Source organism: Cydia fagiglandana, chromosome 10 (genome assembly GCF_963556715.1).
Source record: "Cydia fagiglandana chromosome 10, ilCydFagi1.1, whole genome shotgun sequence".
Classification (NCBI taxonomy): Eukaryota; Metazoa; Arthropoda; class Insecta; order Lepidoptera; family Tortricidae; genus Cydia; species Cydia fagiglandana.
The window spans coordinates 11,491,259-11,510,251 of record NC_085941.1 but is presented as its reverse complement, the minus strand read 5'-3'; the positions used below and the strand labels follow the sequence as shown (position 1 = coordinate 11,510,251).

General features: G+C 36.6%; 1 protein-coding gene across 1 annotated transcript in view; it reads left to right on the top strand.

Annotated features, from left to right (window-relative positions):
• Nucleotides 1-18,993, top strand: part of LOC134667871 (alkaline phosphatase-like) — a 136,650-nt gene that overhangs the window by 6,775 nt on the left and 110,882 nt on the right. The window contains exon 2 of the mRNA XM_063525264.1: nucleotides 13,386-13,433. The gene's annotated coding sequence lies outside the window, so the exon portion shown is untranslated. The remainder of the gene's footprint in view (nucleotides 1-13,385; nucleotides 13,434-18,993) is intronic.

Below are 18,993 nucleotides of genomic sequence, written 5' to 3'. Positions count from 1 at the left end.
GTTTCATTAGTATAATAAGAATTAAATAAATATTGTTTTTTTTTTTACACTGAATTAAATATGCTAGTGTCCAGTAGAATTGACACATGAGACAATGATGTTCTCGCTTGATTATATTGTTTAATTTAATTTTAGTTTTGGACACTTGGAGACCTTATACATCTCTAAGTACATATTTATTTATTTGATTTTTATTTTTGATTGTACATACTTACCTATATTTTTAATGTTTCTGACACTTAGAGACCTTTACATCTCTAAGTCAACTTAGGCTAGTAATTATGTGAAGCTATATTACTGTCTTTTTATGTAACATATGAGCACAAAATGCCGTGTCTTACAGCTACATGTTATTACTATTTTAATATTAATATAGGCCGGTAGCTTGAACATGTCATGCTCGCTTAAAAGTCTTTGCTTACGGTGGCGTTGTTGATCGGGTCGCCACATTCCCGAATGAAGGTTGAGGGAGGCGATGGCTGAGATACGCGTCATACTCGTGAACGGGTGCTGTTTGTGGAGACTGGTCTGTTAAGCTAACACGAGCTATTATACTTAGTAACTTTTATTAATTAATTACAGTGAGACGCCTCATTCTGTTCTCGTATGTTTCTTTTCTTTTAATGAATGTATTAATTATACAGGATATTGACTCTTGGAGACCCTATACATCTCTAAGGATAACTTGATAAACTATATAATCTTATAGTTCTGACACCTAGAGACATTTACACCTCTAAATATTATAGATTTTTTTGTGTGTGTTTTTTTATCTGTATTTTGTATGTAATTCGACATTAAGAGACCATATACATCTCTTAGTAATTGTAATACGTTAGATTGAATTGTTAGTTTTAATTTATAAAATTGTTGATGTTATTATTTTTGCTTTTATGTAAATTCAATGTTGACGTGTAAAAGTGCCCTTGTGGCCTATTTGCTGAATAAATGTTGATATTTGATATTTGATATTTGATATTTAAAAAATTATAACATTTATAATTTCCTGCATGATAATTTCTGATAAGAATTATATCTTATTGATTCATACTTTTTAGAGCACGATTTGTAGTAGTCTGACTACGCCCGACTCTTTTAGTATGATAAAGTCGAAGTCGCCTAGCTTTGGACCGTGTGCAGTGCGCCACATACGTCGGGCAATGCCCGACTCTTTTAGTATGAGGGCGCCGAAGGCGTTCGACTTTGGAACGCGTACAGCGCGCCACGTGCGTCGGGCTTAACCCGACGCTTTGAGTATGAGGGTGCCTTCGGCGCCCAACTTTGGCAAACGTACAGCGTGTCACGTACGTCGGGTTATGCCCGACGCTTTGAGTATGAGGGCGCCGGAGGCGCCCGGCTTTCGAACGCGTACAGCGTGTCACGTACGTTGGTCTACGCCCGACACTCTTAGTATGAGGCGCCCGGCTTTGGAATGCGTACATCGCGCCACGTACGTGAGGCTACTCCCGACGCTTTAAGTATGAGGGCGCCGAAGGCGCCCGGCTTTGAAACGCGTTCAGCGCGCCACGTGCGGCGGGCTTAGCCTGACACATTGAGTATGAGGATGCCTTCGGCGCCCAACTTTGGCAAGCGTTTAGCGTGTCACGTACGTCAGTCTAGGCCCGACTCTTTTAGTATAAGGACGCCGAAGACGCCCAGCTTCGGAACGCGGACAGCGTGTCACGTACGTCGGTTTACGCCTGACTCTTAGTATGAGGGCGCCCCAGCTCTGGAACACGTACAGCGTGTTACTTACGTCGGTCTTTGCGAAGGCGCCCGGCTTTGGTAACCATACAGCGTGTCACGTACGTCGGTCTACGCCCGACTATTTGAGTATGAGGGCGCCGAAGGCGCCCGGCTTTGGTAACCATACAGCGTGTCACGGACGTCTCTTTTAGTATGAGAACGTCGAAGTCGCCTGGCTTTGGACCGCGTGTAGCGCGCCACGTACGTCGGGCTACGCCAGATTCTTTTAGTATGAGGGCGCCGAAGGCGCTCGGTTTTGGAATGCGTATCAGTGGTTACGTCCGAAGGTTTGACTATGAGGGCGCCTTCGGCGCCCGGCTTTGGTAAGCGTACAGCGTGTCACGTACGTCGGGCTTAGCCTGACATTTTTGTATGAGAAAGTCGAAGTTGCCTGGCTTTGGACCGCGTGCAGCGCGTCACGTACATCGGGCTACGCGCAAGACTTTCAGTACCTATGAGAAAGTCGAATTCACTCGGCTTTGGAACGCGAATAGCGCGTCACGTACATCGGGCTACGCCCGACACTTTAATATGAGAGAGTCGAAGGCGCCCGGCTTTGAACCGCGTGCAGCGCGTCACGTACATTGGGCCTTCTTTGTATTTTAATGAGTATCCCATTCAAATATTATTATTGAATAATAATAATATTTGGTTTAATGAGATTAGCTTCTCTTAACATGTTTTGTCAATTCGTACTTTCTATAACTCAAATTTAAACCCACATGTTGGATATATATTATTAATCGGCTTTCACAATCCTTCATTTTGAAAGGTTGCGTAATATGGCGTATTAAGTCCGCCATATTGCTTTGATAATGACGTCACATAGCCTATGTCACCCGAGATGACGTAAGGATTCTAATGATGTATCGTACGTCTAAAGGCCGAGCCACACCGGCTTGCGTGTGCGTGACGTGCGCGTGTGCTTGCGCTAAAATGTTAGAGCCGCACACGCACATTTCACGCAAGCGGTGTGCCGTCTCTCATAAGGATCTTTATACTACAACGCCGCACGCGCACGTGCACGTCACGCACACGCAGCCGGTGTGCACAGGCCTTAAATCGGTTAAGGCATTCAGAAGTTAAGGTGGAATAAAGAAACTCACATAAATAAATATATACCTACATACAACCACGAACGCTGAAAACACAATACTCTCTCTCTCTCTCTCTCTCTCTCTCTGTCTCTCTTGTTTTTGGGCAGTCGTGAAAAAGATGGCACTGTGCAATGAGGGGCAATAAATTTACTGTCGTTTAATTTTGTTGTATTATTAAATCAATATAATTATTCAATTTGTTGATATCCGTACCCCCTCAACTAAACTTAGATTTAATTTGGCAAAATCCTTCCTCGGTGGCTTATTCATGTCACTACGTATTAAATTCAGCGCCATCTGTTAATTTACCAGGGTACTCAATAGTGGTAGCACATATTTGATAAAAGTTCGCCCCTACTTCCTAAGTAGCGCCATAAGATTCAGGGGCAAACTTAAATCAAGCGGGTGTTGAGGCTACCCCCTCTTTTAGGGGTTGAATTTTTATAGCCTATAACCTGGCCGGAGATATTCTCGACAGATTAGTAAAGTTTGCATCAAAATCCGTTCAGCCGTTTTCACGTGATGCGCGTTCAAATAAACAGACAAACAGATAAACAGATAAACAGACAAACAGACAAAAATTCTAAAAAACTGTTGGAACGTGTTCTGTTATCGATTCTAAGTATCCCCAGCCAACTTTTTTTCGAATATCTTCCATGTACAGACTTTCGACCCTCTTCAGCTTTATTATTTTTTCGAATATCTTCCATGTACAGACTTTCGACCCTCTTCAGCTTTATTATATGTATAGAATAGATAGATAGAAGATGTATAGATTTTAGATTTTATAAACTTTTTTCGATTTTTTGATTATCAGAGTGTATTACGTATATAAAATATCGGGAGCTCGAAACTAATACAATGGTAACCAACTAATCACTTTCCATATCCCGGTCGATATAAGTCTATTGAAAGTAACCGTGAATCATTCAAAACTGTTTTGTATTGATTTCATACAAGTTCTTAAATGCTCCTAATTCTTATATAGTTCGTTTTGTTTGCATTAGAAAGAAGGTAAGCGATCTTGACATGTCTTTTTATTAAAAATCACCATTGAAAAATAAGTCACTTCAAATATTTTAGAATTCTAAATCATACACGATCTTTTACATTCTTTTGCTTTCATAAGTAGGTACATTTTTTTTAAAGCGTTTTTCATTATTTTTAATAAAAAGACACGTCAAGATTGTTTACCTTCTTTGTGTCATAATAATTTTCAATAATGTATCCAGAGTGGAAAATGAGAACTTTGTTTGTATGAAGAGGCGATATTTCGCTGGCCCTCCACGTCTTTCGTCTTAAAGAATGTAACAATTGAAAACGAACTGATGACTATACATTTTTTTTTCATAATATAGAAATATATTTATCTTTAAATAAAAAAATGAGCGTACTAATTACCAAATTCAAATAATAAATTGTCATTAAACTACGTGAACTGGTACAAAATAATCATTTACTATACATAGGTCTATTACTTATCTAAGGCGCCCGGTAAAGATGTTGTGCGGTGATTTTCTAGTAAAAAGTAGGTATCTGAGTTTTGGGACTGAAAACTCATCAAATACCTATTTAATAAATACAAATCACCTTCATGGAGCCAAATTTTCGCAATACTCTCATTATTCTATAGCTGACCATAATAACTTATATCCAACCGCTTCAGTTAAACGGTAGATCTATACGAAGCAACCTTGTCGAGCAGTAACAAATCGAATTAGATTCGAATAAGATTAAATTAGTGCACATAAAAGTTTCACGAACTGCGTTTCTGAACGGGGAGCCAATGGAGTTAACGAAAAATGCAGTGAACGTGTTTGCAAAGGTAAAATCGACGGTGCTCCCTGCTAGTTCGACTTTTGATTTCTAAGTGCAATCTCTTATATGAAACTGGAAAATGGAAGAAAACATGAAACTTTGTATGCATAAAGCTTAATGGGTAAGATAGTGGGTAAATTATATGAGGAGACAACTTGTTAATTTGATATTTTCCTTATTATTTCCACTTTGGAGTCCCATTATGCAATTTTTCATTATTCTGTATTAGAAAAACAGTTAAAGTTCTAAAAAAACTGTCAATGGTGAACATTATAATTTTGAATTTTTTGGGCATTAGAAATTCTATTATTGTACCTACATAAGCTACATATACAGGGCGTCCCACAGCTATGCCACATGGAGGGTAAGTACCCTGAATATTGTAGATAGAACATTTTGCTGAAAGAAGACATTATTTTAATTTAAAAAACAATTTAAACTGCATTCATAGATTTTTAAATAATTACATGGTTGAACCGGGAATCGAACCCGCTACACGAAAAAAAAAAACATCCTGTAGCTTTTTCATACCGATCGAAAGGCTTCATCATAAGGATTATTTTTTGCTAAATAACATAGTGTCGGTAATAAAAAGAAACCCATGAATTTTAACATTTTTAATTCAAATTAACCAATTTAATTTATCAAATGCTCAAAATGAGTGTCATTCTGTTGAATACAAAGCCGCTCTCTTTTGATTATTTCGCTAAATTTCACATCAAATGTTAAAATTCATGGTCTTCCTTTAGTTTCTGACACTATATTATTTAGCAAAAAATAATCCTTATGATGAAGCCTTTCGATCGGGATGAAAAAGCTACAGGGTGTTTTTTTTTCTCGTGTAGCGGGTTTGATTCCCGGTTCAACCATGTAATTATTTAAAAATCATGAATGCAGTTTAAATGGTTTTTAAAATTAAAATAATGTCTTCTTTCAGTAAAATGTTCCATCTACAATATTCAGGGTACTTTCCCTCCATGTGGCATAGCTGTGGGACGCCCTGTATATTGCATGCCTAGTTTCATGCTTTCTTCCGGATTGGTCTAGACTTTTGAAATTTTCATATACGTTGTCATTGCGACAAGATAAAAAGTGGCCTTGAATTTAAATTTTATTGAAATTTTATTGGTTGACTGTACCTTAGAAAGGTCAGACAGCTTCCAAGACAACGTCTTACGGTACTCAAGACGGGACGCCATTGTGCTGCGGTACCGTAATCCTACTCGACCCTTTACAATCCTACCCTCACTTGCTAGTGACCGCTGTAGCCGAAGCTGGCCTAAGTTCCAGCCAATCTCGTTTGGGTTCAGCATGTCACTAGTTGTTAAAGCTTAATAAGATTGTTTACTTTCCACCTTATTCATAAAACTTTACGGGCCTGATATAGTTAATTTATGTAGTATATTTTTCTTACAAATACAATGTCAAAATGTCAGATAAATACAAACGATTATTAGCTAATTGGCGTTTATGAATGACGATCATAATATAAATTTGTGTAGATTAGTCTAGCATAATTTATAATGTAATTTAATATTATGAGAATAAATATCTAAATCTAAATCTAAGGGGGTTTATGTCTGTAACATGAGATAAATTCAGTCAGTGAGTTTCAATTCTGTGCCACTTTGTAGGTACTTCATCCCAGTTAGAATCAGTATGAAGGCACAAAGTAGAACGGAATATTTCTACTCCACTTTAATGTATCTTAATCTTATGGCGTTATTAATATTCGTCTATTAAATCTAACAAACCTACATCAGGTTTGTCCCTATCCGTAATTATGACATTTCTGTTTTTTTTTTTTATTATTATGAATGGGCTTACTCATGGCCACAGACTAGCCGAGGCGTAGACGTGGCCTACGAAGGAAAAAATTTTTAGGAAGGGAAAAAATTTAAAGAGGTTTGAAAGAGGTTTTATAAATCGTTTCCTAATTTAAAACTTGTATGTTTGCCTCACTTGATGTCTATGTCTTAGGGAGCCGACCGCCTACGCAATGAAACTATTGCCAAAAGTAATCCGAGCTGAATTTCCTTAAAAAGATAAACAGAAGGAAGTCGTAAAATGGGGCTAAGGCCTACCGCAGTCTTGGGACAAATAAATATAATTGGCAAGTAGGACCTTCGGGCGGAGAAAACGATTTCTTCCTTGTTTGATAAGAGCGCGTGCGGTGAATGCTAGTTACATTTTCGGAAAGGAAAACCCTTTTAATGACCTTTTGACTGCTCCAATGACGCGGCGGCTCATTGGAAATGTTTGTTCGAGGATATTTGTTATTATAATAATGTTGGCGCTGTGTTCGTGTTCAGAATAGCTCGCGCAGATTATTCTGAGTAGACTGCAGTTTTAAGATTAAATGTCAACGGAAAAGCAAGTTTCAATCTGCAGGCTGATAGGGTCAACAGACGAAGAGCTGATATGGTTTACTTTATCTCAATACTGAGTTGTTGAGTTTAATGGATCTGGGCTTGCCGTTAAACTAGTTTTATGTAGTGGCTTTTCTACTTATCCGGGAACCGAGAATATTGAACACTAAGAGAGGATTGTGGAATATTGATTCCGCGGATAAGTATATGGAGGTATTATGAGAGAAAATCTCAAGTAAATCTCATCGGTCCACATTGTTGGTTCGGGGGATGATTTGTTGAACATAATAGAGGCGAAAATCGTGATCTTTATTATATCAATAACGGCAGAAGATAAGTGTAACGATGCGCAACATTCCATTGATCTGTTCATCCATCTACAGATGTAGTGTATAATTGTTTTCCATCGTATTTTCTCAGAAACGTTCGTATTTGTCATGCTACTTCAGTCAACCTTAGTACTTTTTGTTCAGAGACTAACTGAAATACATAACAAGACACGTTCGAACATTTTCGTGAAAATATGATGGAAAATAATTATGGACTACACCTGTAGGTACTTCTAATAAAATGTGTCCATTAAGGATTTCTACAACTACCAGTTGTACGCTACTTCTAAGTCAATTCACCTTATTTGACTAACCATAGTAAAACGAATGTATCGCTTTTAAATGTTTTTCACAACAACAATAATATACCCCACTGACATTACGAACTTTCCTCTAAACTAAGCCCATTAAAAACAGCCGTATACGAAATTGCCGCATAAACGGACTAATTTCATTTTTATCCTCAGCGATTAATATTTCTTCCACGTTTTTCGCAAGCTTTCTGTGATAAATTACTCAGCAAATTTGATAATAAGTACATTCGGTAAAACGATTTTGTACTGTAACCCTGTTTAAATTTGGTGGATTTGTTATTATTACTTCTAAATAAGTAATGTATTGTTTTTTTCTATTTTTTCTAAGTAACCCTCAACTGATTAAGTATAAGGTTTTTTTAACCCGTGGAACACCCCATTATTACCGGAGTATTGAACTCCTATATTAATTACTATCATACGAGTGAGTAAGATAATAATTATATTCATTTTTATTTCACATTTATTTAAAGAGAATTCCACAATTTATCCTTTATTAAAAAAATAGGTAACTTAAGTAAACTGTTCTAACAACCCCATTTGAACTAAGTTTGTCTTAAGACAATCTAGCTTAAACTAACAAAAATCAAGCAGAAAATCTTAAAATAAAAACCTTGGGAAAATTTCAAACCGCGACTTATCTCACTGGCGCTAAATAAAGATTTAGTTTCCGAAGCTCGTTGCCTGATTCCTCACCTCAGCTAACTTAAATGAACTTTCTTAGTCGGTAATTCCGACCCAATCTTGAGGGCACAGACAATCTCTTAATGTCAGCAAAACTGAATTCTAGCGCTAACCAATTCGTGTATTATATTGTTTGATTGTACATAGGTACTTACAGTAAGGGGACACACTGATTAACAGTCCGCCGGACGGTATCGGGCTGTCAGTTGTTCGGAACTGTCAAAATTTACTTCTGACAGGCCGTTGCCGTCCGGCGAACTGTTAATCAGTAGGCCCCTTAAGTCATGGCAAATTGCCGGGTGAATGTGACATTCGGATACCAACTGCAGCTGCATTACTATTTTGCGGTATTATTATGCTGCGGATTAACCACAGGCCTTGTCACTGAAAATTGACTTCATAAAATGAGTGATGTCGCGTTACACAATACCTTCTTGCAGTTCCAGCAAAGCGTACTATAGCACACCTAAAATCTCCTCTCATTCGCGCTCTAAAATTTCTGAACGCGCTTCTGTCATAGTCTCCTGAAAGTGATTTGTTTGCAAGCCGATGTGAGCAAGTGTATGCAATTAGGTCAGGAAATGAATGCTCAAAAAACGTTGTAGAGGGAAATGCTAGGAACACAATTTTTGACTCCGTAACTTTGTTTGGACTAGTTAGGAGTTGAACATATCAAAAGTCCCCGGCTGTAGCCCCGGTGCCGGGGGGTAGAGGGGGGTAAGAAGGTCGAATTTTTCGGTTTTTCATTGATATCTTGGAAACTTTGCGTCTTAGCGACATGACTACTAAGACAAACCGAAAGCTGATAAAATTAGTTACAAGTTTTACTCAGTCAAGTTTTTCGATATCTTGAATAGTTTTTGAGATACCCGCTCTTGAAAGTTTATTTAGGGATTTTAATTTTATCTTGATATCTACATCAGTGAAGCTGTTAGGCCATGTTTGGTATCATTTTCGTATAAATCGGGGGTGCTGAATTCATTTATGGTATTACATTGACACTATTCCGAAGTAAAACCAAAATTAAAAAAAATATATTTTTTTAAATCCCTCTTCACGCTTAAACCGCTGAACCAATTTCGTTGAAATTTGGTATAGAAACAGTTTCAGTCTCGACACAGGACATAGGATAGTTTTTATAACCAAAAGCATCTTTTGAGGGTGTGAAAAGTGGGGTGGAAGTTTGTATGGGGAGTCAATAACCGCGGAACCGGATTAGATGAAATTTAGGATGGTATACACCTGTGATTTAGGTGAAAATGATACCAAACATGACTTCAAACCTTATCTTAAGCAGTATTAACCTCAGGAATTCAGTTTCGTCGACGAAGTTGAATTCCCCCCATACTCCATTTTCCAACTCCCTCCAACTTTAAAGGATGATTATTGAGATAAAAAGTATCTTATGTCCAGTCTTGGAACTCGAAATATCTGTATACCAAATTTCAATTAAATCGATTGAGCGGTTTAAGCGTGAAGAGGAATTAAAAAAAAAAGGTATTTCTTTAAAGTTTAATATGTTTTTTCTTAGGAATGGTGTCAATGTGATACCAAAAATGAATTCAGCACCCCAGATTTATACGAAAATGATACCAAACACGGCCTAGCAGCTTCACTAATGTAGATATCAAGATAAAATAGAAAGCCCTTAATAAACTTTCAAGAGCGGATATCTCAAAAACTATTCAAGATATCGAAAAACTTGACTGAATAAAACTTGTAACAAATTTTATCAGCTTTTGGTTTGTCTTAGTAGTCATGTCTCTAAGACGCAAACTTTCCAAGATATAAGTGAAAAACCGAAAAATGAGACCTTCTTTCCCCCCTCTACCCCCCAGCACCTGGGCTACGGCCGGGGACTTTTGATATGTTCACCTCCTAACTAGTCCAAACAAAGTTACGGAGTCAAAAATTGTGTTCCTAGCATTTCCCTCTATATCTTCTTATTGCTTGGCCTAATGTAAATATCTGTCTGAAGTAGGTATTGCGAGGCGATGGACGGTAGTGGTATTTCAAAATATAGTGTTGTGTACCGTAGGTATAAGTCGACTCTAAATTGGACAGTGATTTGGTTTATACTGACAGACTGTATCAATTTTGTTCGAATAAATAAATATATAAAATGTAAATAAATTACTGCCGTGATTTAAACTGACCAAGTGACCATTCACTCCGTCACTGAGTTTTTTAAAGAAATTGATAGTAACAGCGGCCTCGTTAACGCCACAGTATAACGCCGCAACAGTAGTGCAAATGCAGCTACTATCCAAATATCACATTGACATTAAGATGATGAGTATTGATTAATGTAGGTACTTACTTTTTATATACGAAAAAATTCTTTGATATACAAAAAAAAACAATGCTTATTTATTTCGTGTTTTCCTTCTTCTTCTTCTTCAATTTAAGAGGTATCCTCTTGTCGGTGGAGTATTTTCTATTTCTCTCTCTCATAAGCCATAGCTACTTATTTCACGTTTTCCTTATTGTGTTTAAATAATTCTGCTACGTCACATCACTGCTTGGACTCGGTTGTGGAGCGGCCATGAATAAAATAAACGGTACACAGTTTTACCAAACCACAGGCATTTTTGTTCCGAAATGTTTCCGCTGCGCGGTTTACACGTTGGCTTGATGCGTTCAATTTGTCGTTTTCTATTTTCATGCACAAAGCAAACTCTTAGTAACAGCCAACAAAGTTGTAACCGAAATTCAGAGAGTGAGGTTCTCTATTGATGAGATTGTAGTTTATGTGTGTACAGCATGCACATACCAATGTTTGGAAATCATTTGGGGGCGCGATTCGGGAAATGAATTAGAGATTCACTAGATATGAAATGGTAAAGATATGTGACGTTCCACGGCAAAAGGTACCATTGCCCCGGCGAAATGGAAAGAGTCTCGGCTAGTTTCGCCTTCGTAGAGCGTTTTCAAATTTGTCACCATGTGACATTCGCCATAAGATGTCGTATTTAAAGTCAACTGGGCCGGATTAGTTATTTTGTATGTAAAATCACTAATAGTAAGTTAGCCTGTATTGTATTATGCAATAGGGCCCAGGCAATTGATTTGACGTAATTGGCCCTTCCACGAACTTGTTTAGTCAAAATATGAATCCCATAGTAATTATATTTGCAGTTTGTACTTCATTAAAATAATAATTTTACATTTTATTAGACAAATAAAACAACCGAGCACTAATTAATTAACTCTTGACGCTATTTTAATATTTATGTACTAACTACTTTTTGTTTTCACGAGAATAACTCTACTACTGCAAAAATCTACCATTAAAATAAAACAGACTTGGCGTTATTGAAGTGGTTGTGGTTGGCCTGCCTTATCAGTAGTGATTCTGCCTACGAAGCTTGAGTTACCGGGTTCACTAAGGATATTTGTTTCTGAATTATGCATGATTTCTATGTACATAATATTTATATAAAAGTATTTACAATAACTTATACAGATAGTTTTTTTAAAGTGGACCAGTATGGGGAAATCCGAGATACGTTTGAAGATGAGGACTGTCGAAGGAACCATTACATTTTTTTAAATGGAAATAATTTTGGCACAGTGAAATTTTTGATCAAGTGCAATCCGTCCCTAAAATTTAATAAAAACGATCTATTTCTAATGCATATTGCGACTCAGTTTCTTGCATTGTATGGGTAAAGAAAACTTGGAGTAGCAATCAATCAAATTCAATAATGAATGCACATTTGCACAATGTGCAGAAAAGGAATGATATTAATTAAATTTGATCAAAGAATGTCCAATACATATTTATAAAGTTATTTATTACAACACGGTGGCTGAAAGCTAACTATACAGGGCGTTACTGACCATCGGGCTTTAAATCCAGGGCTCGATTCTACTCGCTAAACTGAGCTACTTTTATTATGGCACCAACCCTGAAATCCCGATTTTTTTTTACTTCTGATACATTTTGGCTGATCAGGATGTCGACGTTTTCTATGGAAAAGCCAAAAAAATTTCCTCGATTTTAGGGTTGGTCCCATAGTAAAAGTAGCTCAGTTTAGCGAGTAAAATCAAGCCCTGGAATTAAAGCCCCATGGTCAGGCACATACTGTATAAATAAAACTCTTTTAATTATACCTTAGTAATTGATTGCTTTGTAGACTATAGCAAAATTTGTATGTAAATTATTAATTGGTTGTAATTTGTAATTTCTCCCTTTAAACTGACGACGACGTCGACGATATTTCATCTCTTAGATAAAGTCGATCCATTAATTATTATATTTTAGAATTAGAAAATTGGATAATTGCGCGCGGAACCTATTAATTCTTGTATTATTTTGACAGATGTTTATGTAAATCGTGATATTATTACTTTATAATGTTCCATGTGTTATTTTGTTGGAATACGTATTAACCAAAATGTAGACCATTATTTTGTAGTAGGTACTTAATTAATTTATTGTTATATTACCTGACATAAAATAATAAATTAATATAGCAAATACCAACAGGTAAAATATTATGATTGAAGTTGACCCTATTGTCATTACTATTACATTCATTATTTTCATTTTCCAAGTTTGTTAAAAAATATTCGGGTTTTCTTACCCTATGGCTTATAACTTCTATAAGTGTCTGTAAAGCCTGTGCCTAGTGATATTTTTAATAATATAATTGTGAAAAATATTTTTATTTCTTTATATTTAAAAGCTCCTATTCTTATAAATCTTAATAAATGTTACAAAAATTAAACGAAAGGGCGTAGCTAATAGCTTAATTTACATTTTAATTGTGTAAAAATATTTTCTAGTTATAGGTAATAAATAACAATACCCAGGGATGAAAATAGGGACTATGTTTGTATGGAGAAGTGGTTGTTTACTATCGTCTTAAGTAACCATAACTGTTGATTTATTCCGAATAAAAAATCACGCTTCTTCGACGTCCATTATGCCCGCTGTACAGAGCTTTTGTTTGTGGGTTAATGCGAAATAGACGATGTCTTTTCCATTACGCTTGCTGACACAAAAAATCTTTATCTTTCCAGATTCGAGCGTTTTTCACTGAGCTCAGAGTTGGTTCTACGAATTAAATCGTAAGTAAATAGGAAGATACACCAAATATATTAATGCGATTGTCAATTGTATACCATTTACCATTTACCACTATTAACGTACGAGTCTATATTTATCTCTTCGGACTTTGTCCACACTCCGCAACCAGCATCATGGACATCATGGTATAAGAAGGAACAAAGAAAAATAGTTGAAATACATAGTTCCAAAGTGCACAAGTGTAAAGTTTCACAACTCTGGAATTAATCTCATTTCATTACGAACTCTTGCTGTGGCTGCAGTCAGTTCAATGAATATTCTTGGGAGTTAAAAAAGTTTGTGAGCCGGTGACTTCCAACCCGACTAGCAGGATCGTCTTACAACCTGAATTATATTTAAACTTTTCTATTTTCTACAGGAGTTAATTATGTTATGGGCTTCGATTCGAGCAACACCGGCTCCCGACATGCCGGAAGGGAGGAGCCCAAGCGATATCTTACCGTACAAATCATTTTGCATTTTTTGCGGGGGAAACGTGCACAGACTCGCACTTTTCACTCTCTACATACAAAATCCAATCTGCAATGATGACACAAATACATAGAATACACGCGTCGTAGAAAATGACACACGTCAAAGACAAATCTTGCAAACCTCGATCTCTTTTTGTGTACGGATGAGTCACTACACGCAATGCCATAGGTACAGTTGTACCTATGCTTCGGCAGAGGGGAAATAGTACGAATGCCCTTTCCGGTGTTGCTCGAGAGTTATGATGTAGGTGGATGACTTTTATTACTTTTTACAATAATAATATTATTATTATGCAGTGCATTACATTTTGCTTCATATGAAATATCAACACATGTACCTAATTTTACAAATACAACAAACAAGTTCAAGGGGGAGGCCTATGTTCAGCAGTAGACGTCTTATGGCTGAGATGATGATGATGATAAACAAACAAATATTCGTACATATATTATTGTTTGCTGTAAAAGCGCCAACAAAAACATAAATATTATTGTGAAAATATCAAGTGTTGCGGTACATTGATGAAATTTAAAAATTGAGGTTTGATGATATAGACATCCATTTGTGTGGTACGAAACTCTGAGGAAATGAGGACAGTACAGCAACGTTTGAATTGTATATAATTACTGTTAAGGCAAACAATCGAACAACGCAATGAAATCATTATACTTAGTTGGATTGTACAGTCACCTGCAATAATATGTTACTTTTCCAAGGCCGCAAAAATATGTGACACGCTCTAATGGGTCTACAAATAAGATCGTGTCAGTTATTTTTGCGGCCTTCGTTGTGTAACATATTATTGCAGGTGACTGTACCTATTCAAATCTGTACCTACAGTCTTCAATCTTGTTTAGATAGACTATTGTGTCATTTGCCGAAACATAAACCTTTGTTGAGGGCTCAATGACATGTTGTCGTACCCTTTGTACTGTCACAATTTTGACGTGTCCTTTTGTCCTGTAACTGCAACAAACTGATGGCCACTGTTACACTGTATACCTCTATATGTCCGTCCGACATGAATTAGCTGTCGCTGTCTCAAAACAAACAACAAAGTAACACAATGTTATACAAAATGTTATGATACATAGTGAAAATTTCTTTCACAATATTAGTTTCACAATGTAAACACTCTGAACTTTGTCTTAACTATTTCATTACCTAACGTTTTGCTAATTTTAAATTTTAATCTGACTTACCAACTATTTTAGCTTCACGATCCAAATACTTAGAATCTTGGCCTCCGAAACGAGAGCGTGTCACCTGTCCCGATCCTGCGCAACTTCCTGCCAATTACTGATGCTCATCTGATGGGCCGATCCACCAGACGGCTACCAGTAGGTCGTCCCAAGAACGCCCTCTTGAAAGCCCGATTCTCTCCAATTCTGAGTAGGTAACCTAACTAGCTAAGTCTGTGGGTTTTCGTTTCGCCAATGATATTGGGTTCGGCCACTAACTCCTCGATCTCGGTATTTTCGAATCCTTCTGTTATAAAATTTAACTCCTTGTCAATATCATCTTGTCACACATTAGCCTTATACGTAGGAAAAGCTTTACGAGAACGTTTTTTCAAATTCACCATATTTATTTTAATGGTACTCTTTGATATCACGTCACTACTTAGTGTGAAAAGTGAATTTGAATGCAAACCACACTTTCAATAGAAAAAGCTTACGTTGAAAAAGATGGCATTACGTTCAAATGCAGTTTCGACACAGAAATGGTAATATGTTTGTATTTGCATGAAGAAAGTAAAGTTTTTAGGGTTCCGTACCTCAAAAGGAAAAAACGGAACCCTTATAAGATCACTCGTGCGTCTCCTCTGTCTGTCTGTCCGTCTGTCACAGACTAATTTCTCGGAAACTAGTTGAAATTTGGTAGACATATGTAAATTAGTGATGGACATGTTATTTTTGTAATTTTAAAATACATAGGTTCGAAGTTATTTAAGAAAATTGCCTAAAAATTACCATCCCCCCCTTTATCTCCAAAACTACTGGGTCTAAAATTTTGAAAAAAAAAATATCCAAAATAGTTCTTTACCTATAAATGACAGAAAAACCTAATAGAAATGTACAGTCAAGCGTGAGTCGGACTCATGTACGGAACTCTAGTAACGAGTCCGACTCGCACTTGGCCGGTTTTTATTAAATACTTAAGTACTTACTCCTCTGGCGCAGCGACTCAAAGTGTGTCTTGGCCTCCAACACGACTGCTCGCCACTGATTCTGATTTTTTTAAATAAGTAAATATTTTTTAGATGAATTTGATTGGAATGCACTTTTCAAACATGGAGAACTATTAATTCATAATAAATCGTATTTAAATGCAATAACATTTCGCTAAATTGTATGTGTAGTGTAAAGAAGAGAGATATTTGTTAACGCATTTGACTGTCATGGATGTTGTCGCTGTGTCGCATCGCATTAAATAATCATTATTTGACTTTTTCTTAAATGGGTCAGTGATTCTTCAGGATAGCAACCACCAGCCCTTCCTCTCGCCTCTCGATTCAACCCTGCCCTCATCGCTAGATTTGGTTAGTCACCACGAAACTTATTTATTTAAATAGTAAATAGAATCAGGCGTTACTTTGCGGAAATCCATATTAATTAAAACCAAAATATTACTTTGCTAATCCGCGTAAAAGATAACGTGCTAGTCAATCAGTGCTAACCCGTTATATGTACTTACTTGCGTGTTTTTTTTTGTACGTTATCTTTTACGCGGATTAGCAAAGTAATATTTTGGTTTTAATCATTTATTTAGTCTCTTTAATCTCTTCGCAAATCATGACCAGTTATTTAGTGCTTTTGGGCATTTTCCGCAAACCATGATCTTGATCAATGTAAGACAGGAATTTATGTCAGCAGACCGACAGAGGATAGACATAAGAGCGAATATCGGGACTCTCAATAGACTTAAGTACTTGAATGTAAAGATAATGTTGCAAACAAAATAATAAGTTTTACATTTCTAAACAGATAAAAGTTTAAATTTTGTCGAGTGCGACAGGCTCGCGATTATACCTTTTTAGTCGAGTGTTGCATTGCAATAAAGGTTCTTAGTCCCGTCTCAAAGTTTAATTATCTTACGAGCCTCTAATACCTACAGCAAATCGTTTCAATTGAATCTTAAACTTTAAAGCCACTTTAAGATTGAAAAACGTTTTTAATTAAACATTTAGTAATCCGACTAAAGGGTAAGTAGCGCCGAAACCCTTTAAATAAGATGGTAAAATATATGGAACACAAACAGAAACTGCTTTGCAAGCTTTAGATAGCTAATTTTATTCTAAGGAATAATTTTGAAGGATTAAAAAAAAGTTTCTTTCTCATACAATGGATTTAGAAAAAATGAAAAGTTTACATATAACTAATGTAGGTACTTAACTAAGCATTTAACTGACATTAATAATAATCCAACTACTTTTTAACAACTGTTCTTATAACGTTATGATACTTGGTTAACGTTAAATATGTTACTGTCGTTAATTTAAAGTTTCTCCAAGTAAGCAAAGAATAATTTCGTTCTGGAATAACTTTAAAGCTTGTCGATACAAGTTTTACAGCAGCCCTGAGACTGATGATCTTTTCTGCTGTATACTTAGTAGGTAGTTATAGCTAGTGTATAATTAGTCAACTTTGAACCGGTCTAAGGCTCAGCGTTCCTACAACTTATAAGGCCTTATACTTTAATAATTGCTAATCACCCTGGCTAAGAAGCTGGTTCAAATTTTGGTAAATATCTACATATATTAATTTGTGTTAACCAAGATTAATACATATATGTGTTATGATCTCCGCGACAAAATTTATCTTTTCCTCAACTATGCGTTTCTCTGAAATAAACTCTCGCCTGCAGTATTTTCGGACCGATAAATACACCTTCAAGAAAAGAGCGTACTTCTATCTTAAATGCCGGCAACCCACTTACCTTAGAACCCCTCTCGTGTGGGTGCTAATCACTTACCATCAGGCGATATGTCTGCTCGTTTGCCTATAAAAAATATTTACATGTATTATAAATATTTTAGTATTTATAAACCAATAATAATTACTACGACATTTTAAGCTAAGCCTTTGACTGCTGCTGCTCTGACGAGAACACTACGTTAATAATAGGGAATGCAAATCGGTTATTTTTTGTATGGAAATAACCGCGGTTTCGGTTAATAACCGATTATTTCCATACAAAAAATAACCGAAAATAACCGATTTGCATTCCCTAGTTAATAAGGTATAAGAATCTACTAAAGACTACAATGACATAGGAATAAAAAGCATAAAAAATCTGAAAACAAATACTTAAACGCGCGAAATCGTATCGTAGGTATTGCCTCGTTGTATCGCAATTACTAATAGTGAAGTAAACGGGGACGCTGACTCTAAAATCGCCGGTGATGTCCACTTTGATACTCGTAGTGGCAGTCATCCTCTTTGAAGAAGTACGTATTCAAAACTTGTGTTATAGGTATCAGCCGAGAGAATACATGTACGGCATGGCGCGCATCGAGTTCTAACTTGTGTCAGTATTACGGCGCTATTCTGGAAATGAATTAGAGATTAACTAGATACGATATAGTAAGGATATGTGTCGTCCCACGGGTAAAGGTACCTTATGGCGGTTGACGCTTAAGCTATTATTAACGCCGCTCCAAAATTATTGCGGCGCTATGCGACGTAAACGCCGGCCGCCATAAGGTACCTTTTCCGTGGAACGTCACATATCTTCACTATTTCATATCTAGTGAATCTCTAATTCATTTCCCGAATCGCGGCGCCAGCCGCCATAAGGTACCTTTTTCGTGGGACGTCACATATTTTTTACTATTTCATATCTAGTGAGTCTCTTATGCATTTCCCGAATCCAGCCGTAATTCATTTCCCGAATCGAGCCGTTAGTGTGTAATGTCAAACAAGTGAAAAAGAGATAAAAGCGGATACCGTCTCAATACAAACTTGAGAACCCAATGCTAAACAAATTCGTCCAAACATGCAATATGGTTAGAGTTTACATTGTGCCCGAATTGGGGGCAAAAGTTTTCCGTACGGACAAGGTCCG